Below are 13017 nucleotides of genomic sequence, written 5' to 3'. Positions count from 1 at the left end.
TGAGAATCCAGTCTCAAGAAATTCTGCTTCAGCCAGTAACCTTGCAGCTTACTAGAAAAGGCATTTCAATCACCCACAAAAAAAAAAAAAAACGAACACGCTTTACTTTGGTGCATACTGAAGCCCTGAATAACATGAAAAAAGAAAACTGAGATAATATTATTATTATTTATTCATACAACAGAAGTATTTATCCAATGTTACTTACAGTTTACTTTGCAGTAAGTGAGAAATACAATAAATAAGTCAAATATAGAATTACAACAAATTAATAAGAAAGCAGTATTCTAATAAGAAGTAGTTTGCAGAATGCATGAGTGCAGTGGGGTGGCAGGGTATAGCTGGGGATGCACTGCTGTATCCAGGCTGCTGTAAATCACTGAGCGAGATCAGAGGGGTAGGTCAGCAGTGTGGAGTAGTGGTTAGGGCTCTGGACTCTTGACCAGAGAATCGTGGGTTCAATCCCAGGTGGGGGACACTGCTGCTGTACCCTTGAGCAAGGTACTTTACCTAGATTGCTCCAGTAAACACAACTGTATAAATGTGTAATTATATGTAAAATAAATAATGTAATTGTAAGTAAAAAATAAGGTGATATCTTGTAACAATTTTAAGTCACCCTGGATGAGGGCATCTGCTAAAAAATAAATAATAATAATCACTGTGATCAGAGGTATAGATCAGTGTGTAGAGTGAGATCAGAGGGGTAAATCAGTGTGATCAGAGACTCTACAAAGCTGATAATTTCCAAGACATCAACATAGCTACCAGTACTCATGGGTCACCCATAAATAACACAGCGATACAAATGTGTGTTAAGAGAAAACCTTAAAAAAACTATTTTAATCAGGACTCTATTAAATTAAATATTAGTTCCAATATGACATAAGCCGATAAAACGACCCGGCATCTCATTTGTGAATCAACATAGATAATCTTGTGTTTTGCACTGTTCTATGGAAGCCCATATGTATTCTTTAATTATATAATCAATATTGTGAACGTTACTCCACTGGTATATCTCTATTTACCCTATGCAATTAACATAGGTGGAATTTCTAAGCATGCTTTTTTTTTACCTGGAGACATTTTCTGGAGTAAAATGTCTCGTGCAAAATGCTTTTTTGGGTTTCCATTCGCTCAGTTCATTTTACTCGAGAAAACCCGACTTTTCACCCGACATCATGCAAATGAAGGGGAAAGGTGAGGCTTGATATGTAAATTAGCTGTGTGTAAAGTTCTCGTGCTGTTTTCTCAGAGGGATCCTGTAAATACAGTTTCCATAGGCACAGAGAACTGGTACACAAAGTAATGTCAGGATGTAAGGTGGCTCTTAGCCAAGGATGGTTTACTTGGCGCCATGACCAGGTGCTGCAATGTTTGGCCTTAGCATTGGAAGACAAGCGTAACATGACCAATAAGTTGCCACCAGTTCCATCAAAACATTACACACAAAAGACAACATTCCTCCGCCCCGGAAAAGCAACCTCCAAGAAAAGGTGTTAAAACCAAGCCTCACCCAGGACAACTGGAAGCTGCTAGAGACTGGAAAATGCTGGCAGATATTGGTCAACGGCTTATTTTTCCACCTGAGATTGCCATCACTAACCTTTGACCAGATAGTGTCATGTGGTCTAGATCAGCACGCCTTGTTCACGTGGTAGAGATAACAGTGCCATGGGAGGATGCTGTAGATGAGGCGTATGAGAGGAAGAAACTGCAGTATGCTCTGTCACAGGTGACGCTGAACTAGTTATTCCATATAGTAAAACATTAGACTCCATTGCATGGAGGATCTTAGTAAGCTACAGTAAATGGTTCATCAAATGAAACAGATTCAGTTGTATTGTGTCTGCCAACGGGTGATGTAAGGCAGAACAGTAATTGGATACCAGAAAATATGAATAACAGTGAGTTTTGGCCTCCTTCAGTGTTCTGGATGGAAGGCGTACCTCGCAAAGTGACTCTGTGTGAACAGAAGGGAATGTATAGTAACAATGTATACAGATCCAGAACTATTGTACATGGTGCAGAATTAACCCTGACACACAAATTGAAACATAATCCTCTTGTTATGTGTGCATGTAACATGTGCCAAAGCAAGTCATCAGTGACTGGGCCCAAACTTTGTCCAGCCTGTAGTCATTTAGCTAAACACTGTAGAATCTTGTTTGAATGTAATGATTCTGAAGGAATTTCTTTTTCTCATCTAAATGTAGATCCAAAGGATATTAAGAGGATTGAATGCATAAATTGTGAAGGAGGTCATTTAGTGAAATGGGCTCATCTAGGTAAATTGGAATGTGTAGAAGGTGTCCCAGCTAAACGTGTCCAAGTATCTTGTAGGTACGAAGTGAGGAAGATGGTGTCTCACACCTGTGATGCTAAAGGGGCCTGTTGTCGTTTTCGCAGAACCAACAAGAGCTGAACCCGGCACAGAAGAATCCTGCTGGAAACGTGGGGATATGCTGAATATGTACTAGGCAATTTTAAATATGGAATGTACTTTAACATAACAATGAAGTATTAGAGTTTTTGTAGGAAGGATGGAGAGAGAGTATCCTTGTACCACTAGTAGGTGGCTCTCTTGCTCCATGAAATAGGTCAGTCCACTCTTGTTTGGAATTACACATGTATTCAATTAAATACTTAGTAGTCTGAGAATCCCTAAGAAAATATATATAATGAATGATTTACCACTAGTATATCTTATCTTCAGAAAGCATGACGCTTGATAAAAAGCACCATTCCGGCTAAAAGTGAACGTTAATCTACAAATTTATGTCCTAAAAACACAAGATAAGAAGAGACTCTTTATGACCAAAAGATTAACTAACAAGCCAGAGGTCTTGAGAAAAAAATCCTGTCTCGGCTGGATTTTGTATGAACAAAGAGAAGGGTCAAGCCTAGTTGAATGCAGTTATACTGGCCTATATTTGGATTTAAATCTTAAGAGAGATTCACCAAAGTAATATTATAGCAACTGATAAACAGAGGTACATTAATTGAAAGATTATCTTATAATGAAACAGGTTCAGTGCTAATTGACACTGTTTATAGTTCATAACAGTTATTTCATAAGATTAATAATATGTTGTAAGTATTTGCTATAATGAGAAAACATATTATTTACAACTGACAAGTATTATTGCTTGTTCACGACTTTGCTGTAGTGATAAGAAGATTAAAACCTGGAGCAGTATTCGATTTACTTAAATGGGAAAATGGTACAAGTTTATTCTTCTTTCTATTGAACAATAAGACTTCTAGACATTATGATATCCATTGAATTATAGAAGTTAAAAGGTGTTGTGTTATGTTTTTGTGTTAAGTTTGTAATAATATATTATAATGTACCTTGTTATTAATCCACTATACTATTGTCTAATGATGGTAGATGGAATCCTTATAATGTGGTTATTTGAAACTGCTGCAGTAAAAAAGGGCCTCATATGGGCCGTAGAGAAAGGAGGGGGTCATCTTACATTCCGCTTCAGCAAAATTGCAAATCTCATAGACTTGTAGTGTTAAGGTTTATGGAGTTAGTGGTTTAGTACTGATAAGTAAATGTCTTGAAATAATATGCACAAATCATGGCTTAATAGACAGGTCATATATCTAATAAAGTGCTTTGCACAGACTCTGACCTTGGAAAAAAAACAAGAGACTGTGGAAACTGCTAGCAGTAACATATTCCCAGTGAGGTACAGGTCAGAGCCTGGTCAGTGCATCTCTTAATGGATACATAATTGTAATGAAAACTATTACCACTTAAACTTAGTGAAACTAAATGACTTGAATATTGTATGAGACAAACTTTTGTCAAATACTCTGTTAGACAATGGTATATGGAATCAAAACTGACTCATTAACAAAATGATGAAACAATATGAAGTTAAAAGAAACACATACCTTTAATTTAGCATAATATAATCACTTAGAAGATGATGTCACATATTAAGAACATCTCTCATATATAACACATATAAAATTAGTGTTTTGCATGCAGTAGTGTTTTTATATTATATTATAAACCAAGATCCTGGGAACCTTGGTTCACTTAACTTTTCAGATAAAGGAGGGGCTCGGAGGAAAGCAAAGAAATGAGATCATAGGTTTGGAGTTAGACAAGAAATGAGATATTGAATTTATTGAGTACATGACACCTATTAATTCTGAAAAGTTAGTCCAGATCTTTTGAAAACTATTATTTGTAAAATGGATAAGAACTGTCCCACCTGATTAATGATTGGATTTAATTGAGGTGTCCCATGTATTCCAATGAGACGAAAAACCTATTTAACTCCAGAGTAATTTCAATGGAGTACCACACTCATCCCAGACAGGGCAAGGTGGTCCATCTTCTGCAAACCAAAAACACAATTGAACTGATTTAACTCAGTTTAATTTGCCTGGTGAAGACAGTCATATCCTTTTACGATCTATATTAAAGGGTAAGCATTAATCAATTATTATTTTATCTCACGTATTGCATGTATTGCTATAAGGGACTCACACTATGTTTAGAAGATAGGAGAACATTTGTTGAATGTGCTGAAAGAGGCTACTGGGTGTATTTAGTGTCGTGGTCGTGGCCAGGCCTGCAGGCTGCACGAATACATAAAGATGTATTAAAGTGTTAACGTCAACATCTGTTAAGACACTGGACTGACCAGAACGTCTGTCAGCTGGGGATATGAAGTAGCCTGTAGCTACTCAATCCAATATTTAACTGTTAATAAACCAAAGGAGTACTGATCATACTCTGATTCGTAAAAACACTTTAGATACATGAGTCTGTCAATTTCTTGGGTACTATATTGGTCATCTGGATATATTGCGGGTCCAGAGCACGAACTATATCCCACTAGGAGTAATAACATCTCTGTCCTCCTAACGTCTCCCCCGAGATAAGAGTGTGTGCTGAGCAAATAAAAAGAGTACGTAAAAGAATCTGAACACGCGGATTTCGTGACAGCTCAACTAGCCGCTGAAGCAGAACAGCGAGGATGGAGAGTCCGGGTTTACCCAGTGAACGTGGGTTGTCGAGGATTTGTGGCACACTCTACAACCCGGTTTTCTCAGAGACGTCGGATTCAGTGGCCAAGAGTTGCGTCGCACAGTGAAGAATTTATCTGAAGCAGCAGAGAGGAGCAGCAACTGGCTGTGGTTGAGACGGAAAGATTCTGGTTGGGAACCTCAAGCACAATAGAAAGAAAGAAACGCTGATGTGCAGGTAAGTAAGCTGGGCTGAGTTGAGTGGGGGACGGAGGGGGTGATGCTGGGACGCCAGAATCACCGTCGAGCCCTCTTGAGGTTTCGTGGGCTAGTCGACGAGGATGGAAGGATCCCACTTGAAGACCCCAGAGATGTACCCTACTTAGCTCAATCCAGACGGTTGTCATGCTGATGCGCTGGGGAGACCGCACTGTGGTTGATCCCCAGAGCCAGCATCGCAGCCGTTGTGTGTGCTGATGCGCCAGGGAGGCAAAATAAGATGAACCCTGGAGCCAGCATTACACTTCAGCCATCAACACCAGACAGAAGGATATCATCATATGGAAGGAAATGCAAATGGATGAATACACAGATGGATCACATTAGTTTACTGTAAAGCTACGTCTTCGTTGGTGCTTATCTTGGTGAGAGCCGAGTTCAAATCACCATGAAGTTGTAACATCTACTCTCATGTGATGGAAATCATAAGCTGGTGTAATAAAGCTGCGATTTCTAAATACCTCCTGCATTGTTTAATAATACACTACGTAAAAAGGGTTCTCTAAGGTTCTACATAGAACCTTTTGGTTCTATGGTTACTGTGACGGAAATATGAGTTCTGTTTGTAAATCTCCCTCTCGACCTGTGAGGGTAATAAGGGAAAGGGAAAGGCTTTGGACAGGTTGTCCTGACAGTTCATTCCAGTGCGGGAATGTATTGACCTGGAAGGTAAACAAGGTAGCAGCTGCAGGCAATAGAATCAGCTGCAATCGTTTACCAAGGGGTCATGCATAATCGCATAAAAGGGGCTGGAGAATTGTAAATCTTTTCCTTCACTTTTGGTTTTGAAATAGACCCGGAAGGACACGTGCACTGTGTATTAAGAGTATCGTGAGTGTTTGTTTGTTTGTCTTGTCTATAATTGTTACTTGTGTGTTTATAGACGGCTAACACGTTCCGGAGCTGTCGCTAAGAGCCAGCACTGAACCCGGAACTGTATCACCCACCACGAGCACTACAGCACGCACCCAGGACTGGTGACCGTGGTTGTATATTGTGGGAGAGATACTGTGTTTATTGTTTAGGGGTGCAATCCCTGTTACTGTTCTCCGTGTTTTATGCATCGCTGTGTATAACCAGAGTTTATTATTTGGTCACCAGACCTAAAAATAAAACGTATATTTTTCCATACCAGATTACAAATCTCTGTCCGTTTATTCCTGCACTGCATCACCTCTGCACCTGTACATAATCAGCAACCACTTTGCCACAGTACCCATAAAAAAAACCCTTGGGTTAAAATGGTTCTTTATAGAAGTACCCATAAAGGGGAATTATTTAAATCCCTGTACAGTTAATATGTTTATACAGTTAGATAACGTTTTTCCATTATTATATGGAAAGATAATATTTTACGTTTTAGATGGGTTGATATAGAGAGACGTTTTATTAGTATTAACATTGTAAATACGTTTAGAAATATTCGTAGGACTATAAAAAAAAAATCTGTTGAGAATTAAAAAAAATAAGTAAAAAATGTTGAGGTGTATTCTCTGTGGTATAGGCAATGTTACCTTAACTTAAAATGCTTAGAAGTACTGCCGCAGCTGTTCTTAACGTTGTAATGTACTATTTAAATTATTAGAATGATAACGTACAAGTTGGAATATTAATTGTGAATATATGGCGGTGACTTTTCCAAGAGCTCATACTTTAATAAAAATAATATCTTGTAATTACAGTTGATACTAAAATATCCATAAATGCTATCCTTTTATAAGCATTATTTAAATAGTGAAATTATTGTAAATCAATTTTTTGAAATTAAAACAAACTTTATATTTCACTCAGCTTTATGCATATTAGATGGACAGGGAGATGCAGAGAGGTGGACAGGTACACGCAGAGAGAGCTGCACAGAGAGACAGAGAGTTGGACATATTTAGTCTTTTCAAATAATGAAGACAGAGTAACTAAAACAGAGGTCAGAGAGCCATTGGCAAACTCAGTCCACAACATGGTCTCATTTGAAGTGTTTTTTTAAAACCTCAAAAGTAAAGACTAAAGCTAAGTTTTACAATTTTAGAAAAGCAAACTATGAAGGTATGAAACATAATCTAACAGAAGTAGATTGGAGTAAAATAGAGAAAACATCCACAGAAAAAGGATGGCTGTTTTTTTTAAAAATGTAGTACTAGAGGCGCAAAACAATTACACCCCAAAAGTAAACAAATCTAAATATAAAATAAAATGGCCAAAATGGTTTAATAGATCAATTAAAAAAAAAAAAAAAAAAGCAAAAGGCACTTTACAGAGCGTTTAAAAGGGACCAAAAACAAAGCACACAGAAAGAGTACTTGGAACTACAAACACAAGTCAAAAAGGAAGTTAGAAAGGCCAAGGGAGAGATAGAAATCAATATTGCTAAGGGGGCTAAAACCAATTCCAAAATGTTTTTCCAATATTATAACAGCACGAGAACATTCAAAGAGGAGGTTAAATGTCTACGAGACACAAATGGCAAAATCATAGATGAAGGAAATAAATAGCAAATATATTAAATGATTACTTTTCACAGGTTTTTACAAAGGAGGACACGGACAACATGCCCCACATGTCGACCTGTTCCTATCCAATTTTAAATAACTTTAGCATAACAGAGGCAGAAGTGTTAAAGGGACTAGGAGCTCTTAAAATAAACAAATCCCCTGGGCCGGATAAGATCCTCCCAATAGTACTCAAAGAAATGAAAGAAGTGATTTACAAACCACTAACCAAGATCATGCAACAGTCTCTTGACACAGGGGTTGTACCGACAGACTGGAAAATAGCAAACGTAATACCGATCCACAAAAAGGGAGACAAAACCGAACCAGGTAACTACAGACTAATAAGCCTGACTTCTATTATATGTAAACTTATGGAAACTATAATAAGGTCCAAAATGGAAAATTACCTATATGGTAACAATATCCTGGGAGACAGTCAGCATGGTTTTAGGAAAGGGAGATCGTGTCTAACTAACCTGCTTGATTTTTTTGAGGATGCAACAGACAATGGATAATTGCAAAGCATATGACATGGTTTATTTAGATTTTCAGAAAGCTTTTGACAAAGTCCCGCATAAAAGATTAATTCTCAAACTGAACACAGTAGGGATACAAGGAAATATATGCACATGGATTAGGGAGTGGTTAACATGTAGAAAACAGAAAGTACTGATTAGAGGAGAAACCTCAAAATGTCAAAATGGAGCGAGGTAACCAGTGGTGTACCACAGGGATCAGTATTAGGTCCTCTGCTATTCCTAATCTACATTAATGATTTAGATTCTGGTATAGTAAGCAAACTTGTTAAATTTGCAGATGACACAAAGTAGGAGGAGTGATAAACACTGTTGCAGCAGCAAAGGTCATTCAAAATGATCTACACAGCATTCAGCACTGGGCAGAAACATAGCAAATGATATTTAATAGAGAAAAGTGTAAGGTACTGCACGCAGGCAATAAAAATGTGCATTATAAATATCATATGGGAGATACTGAAATTAAAGAAGGAATCTATGAAAAAGACCTAGGAGTTTATGTTGACTCAGAAATGTCTTCATCTAGACAATGTGGGGAAGCTATAAAAAAAAGGCCAACAAGATGCTCAGATATATTGTGAGAAGTGTTGAATTTAAATCAAGGGAAGTAATATTAAAACTTTACAATGCATTACTAAGACCTCACCTAGAATATTGTGTTCAGTTCTGGTCACCTCGTTACAAAAAGGATATTGCTGCTCTAGAAAGAGTGCAAAGAAGAGCAACCAGAATTATCCCGGGTTTAAATGGCATGTCGTATGCAGACAGGCTAAAAGAATTGAATCGATTCAGTCTTGAACAAAGAAAACTAGGCGGTGTTCTGATTCAAGCATTCAAAATCCTAAAAGGTATAGACAATGTCGACGCAGGGGACTTTTTTGACCTGAAAAAAGAAACAAGAACTAGGGGTCACAAATGGAGATTAGATATAGGGTCATTCAGAACAGAAAATAGGAGGCACTTTTTTACACAGAGAATTATGAGGGTCTGGAACCAACTCCCCAGTAATGTTGTTGAAGCTGACACCCTGGGATCCTTCAAAAAGCTGCTTGATGAGATTCTGGGATCAAGAAGCTACTAACAACCAAATGAGCAAGAGGGGCTGAATGGCCTCCTCTCGTTTGTAAACTTTCTTATGTTCATACTAAGCAACAGAGCAAACAGCTTTAACCATGTGATATATTATGATGATATGTATGAAGTCTGCATTTTCCCCCTTTGTCTGTTTTCTTTTATTACAGCCATGTTTATATGGGAGGCTGTGTGGTCCAGTGGTTAAAGAAAAGGGCTTGTAACCAGGAGTTCTACGGTTCAAATCCTACCTCAGCCAGACTCATTGTGTGACCCTGAACAAGTCACTTAATTATTATTATTATTATTTATTTCTTAGCAGACGCCCTTATCCAGGGCGACTTACAATCGCAAGCAAATACAAATACATTCAAGTGTTACAATATAAGTCATACAATAAGAACAAGAAATACAATAATTCTCAAGTGTGACAAACCACAATTCAATAATACAGCAGATAATAGTGAAAGTTACATCAGGATATGATTAAATAGTGATAGTTACATCAGGATATGATTAAGTACAAAATACTACAGATTAAACACTTGGCAGATTACAATATTCTGAGGTACAGGATTAAATGCAGTAAAATAGGGGGCAGATAAGAGCAAAATAAAGCATATTTAAATGAAGGGTGATAGTGTCCCAGGATACAACAGAGGAGTTCTACAGGTGCTGTTTGAAGAGGTGAGTCTTAAGGAGGCGCCGGAATGTGGTCAGGGACTGGGCAGTCCTGACATCTGTAGGAAGGTCATTCCACCACTGCGGAGCGAGGGTGGAGAAGGAGTGGGCTCTGGAGGCAGGGGAGCGTAGCGGAGGTAGAGACAGTCTTCTAGTGCAGGCGGAGCGGAGAGGTCGGGTGGGGGTGTAGGGAGAGATGAGGGTCTGGAGGTAGCTGGGTGCAGTCTGATCAAGGCATCTGTAGGCTAGTACAAGAGTCTTGAACTGGATGCGAGCGGTGATCGGGAGCCAGTGGAGCGAGCGGAGTAGTGGAGTAGCGTGGGCGAAGCGAGGTAGAGAGAACACCAGGCGAGCAGCAGAGTTCTGGATGAGCTGGAGCGGACGGGTGGCGGACGCAGGGAGGCCAGCCAGGAGGGAGTTGCAGTAGTCTAGACGGGAGAGTACCAGGGCCTGGACCAGGAGCTGGGTAGCATAGTTGGTGAGGAAGGGTCGGATTCTTCGGATGTTGCTCAGGAAGAATCTGCAAGTGCGTGCCAGAGTGGAGATGTGCTGGGAATAAGAGAGGCAGGGGTCCAGGGTGACTCCAAGGTTCTTAGCTGAGGAAGAGGGAGAGAGTGTGGTAGATTCCAGAGGAACAGAGATAGAGAGATCAGAGGAGGGGGAGGAGGAGGGAAAGAAAAGGAGGTCAGATTTAGAGAGGTTGAGTTTGAGGTGATGCGAGTGCATCCAGGAAGAAATAGCAGACAGACAGGTAGAGATACGGGAGGAGATGGTGGAGTCAGAGGTGGGGAAGGAGAGGAAAATCTGAGCATCATCAGCATAGAAATGGTATGAGAAACCATAGGATGCGATGAGGGGGCCCAGGGAGCGGGTGTAGAGAGAGAACAGGAGAGGACCCAAGACTGACCCTTGGGGGACTCCAGTTAAGAGAGGGTGAGGTGTGGAGGTTGCTCCACGCCAGGTTACCTGGTAAGTGCGGTTGGAGAGGTAGGAGGAGAACCAGGCCAGAGCAGTGCCAGAGATCCCCAGGTCAGCAAGAGATGATAGTAGAATAGAGTGATCAACAGTGTCAAAGGCAGCAGAGAGGTCGAGGAGAATTAGGACAGAGGAGAGAGAGGCAGCTCGGGCACACTTAAGTGAGTTGGTGACAGACAGAAGGGCGGTTTCAGTGGAGTGAGCAGAGCGGAAGCCAGATTGGAGAGGGTCAAGCAGAGAGCTGGCGGTGTACAGTCCGCTCGAGGGTTTTGGAGAGGAAGGGTAGGAGGGAGACAGGACGGTAGCTCTGGAGGGAGGTGGGGTCGAGGGTAGGTTTTTTGAGGAGGGGAGTGATAGAGGCTTTTTTGAAGGCAGAGGGGAAGATGCCAGAAAGTAGAGAGGTGTTGAGGAGGGAGGAGATGAAGGGGAGTAGAGCAGGAGCAGCAGCTTGAAAGAGGTGAGTGGGGAGGGGGTCCAAGGCACACGTGGTGGGTTTGTGACCCTGGAGCAGGGAGGAGAGGTCAGAGTCTGAGAGGGGCAAGAAGGTGGAGAGGGAGGGCGAGTTAGTAGGGGATGTAGTGGGTGTAGGGGTTGGAGCAGGAGGGGGGAGGGAGAGGTGTTAAAGAGTTTGCGGATATCTGAGATTTTAGAAGAGAAGAAGGAGGCAAAGTCGTCAGGGGAGATAGAGGAGGGAGGAGGAGGGGGGGGAGGGTTTAGGAGGGAGGAGAAGGTAGAGAATAGTTTACGTGGGTTGTTAGTGGAGGCTTGGATTACAGATTGGAAATAAGCACATTTAGCAGAGGAGAGAGTAGAGGAGAAGGAGGAGAGGAGAGTGCGGTAAAGGTCTAGGGCAGCAGGGAGTTTGGTTCTCTTCCATTTCTTTTCAGCAGATCGCAGTGCGATTCTTGCCGAGCGGAGCACAGAGGAGAGCCAGGGATGGGGAGGGGAGGGGCGAGCAGGTCGGGAGGTGAGGGGACAGAGGGAGTCGAGGGAGGAGGTGAGTGAGGAGAAGAGGGTGGAGGTAGCAGAGTCTACGGAGAGTTGTGAGAAGGAGTCGATAGGAGGGAGGTGAGAGAGAGCAGTGGAGGCAAGGACAGAGGGGGAGAGAGAGCGGAGGTTACGGCGAGAGGTGACAGTGGGGGTAGGAGGAGCAGGGAGAGGGGGGAGAGACAGAGAAAAAGAGATGAAATAGTGATCAGAGAGGTCCAGGGGGGTGACAGAGAGGTTGGAGGGGCAGCAGGCCCTGGAGAAGGTGAGGTCCAGTTGACGGCCAGCTTTGTGGGTAGGAGGGGACGGAGAGAGACAGAAGTCGAAGGAGTGAAGGAGAGGGAGGAATCCAGCAGAGTGGCTGGGGTTGGAGAGATGGATGTTGAAGTCACCCAACAGGACAGTCGGGGTAGACAGAGAGGGGAGGGAGGAGAGTAGATAGTCGAGTTCATCCAGAAAGTGAGTGAGAGGCCCAGGGGGGCGGTACAGAACAATGAGCAGGAGTTGACAGGGAGAGGTTAGTTGGACTGCATGAAATTCAAAGGTAGTGACAGAGAGGGAGGTGAGATCGGAGGGGACAGAAAAGAGTAAGGAGGGAGAGAGGAGAAGACCCGTCCCACCTCCCCGTCCGGTGAGACGCGGGGTATGGGACAGGACGTAGAGAGAGGACAGGGCAGCAGGAGTAACAGTGTTATCAGGGGACAGCCATGTTTCAGTGAGAGCAAGGAAATCGAGCGAGAGGTGGGAGGCAAAGGCAGAGATGAAATCAGCTTTGTTAGCAGAAGAGTGACAGTTCCAGAGTGCACCAGAGAGTTTGCGGGAGGGGGGGAGAGGCAGAGAAATGAGGTTAGAGGGGTTGGAGGAGCAACAGCGGAGGGAGGGCAGAGGACGAGGACGGGAGGACAGAACAGGGATGTGAGAGACAGTCATAGCAGGACAAGCAAGACAAAAGGCACAGTAGGAGCAGTGGGGTGGAGGATACAGACCTGACTAGTAGATGG

The sequence above is a fragment of the Acipenser ruthenus genome, chromosome 50 (genome assembly GCF_902713425.1).
Source record: "Acipenser ruthenus chromosome 50, fAciRut3.2 maternal haplotype, whole genome shotgun sequence".
NCBI classification, from domain to species: domain Eukaryota; kingdom Metazoa; phylum Chordata; class Actinopteri; order Acipenseriformes; family Acipenseridae; genus Acipenser; species Acipenser ruthenus.
This window is presented reverse-complemented; position numbering follows the sequence as displayed.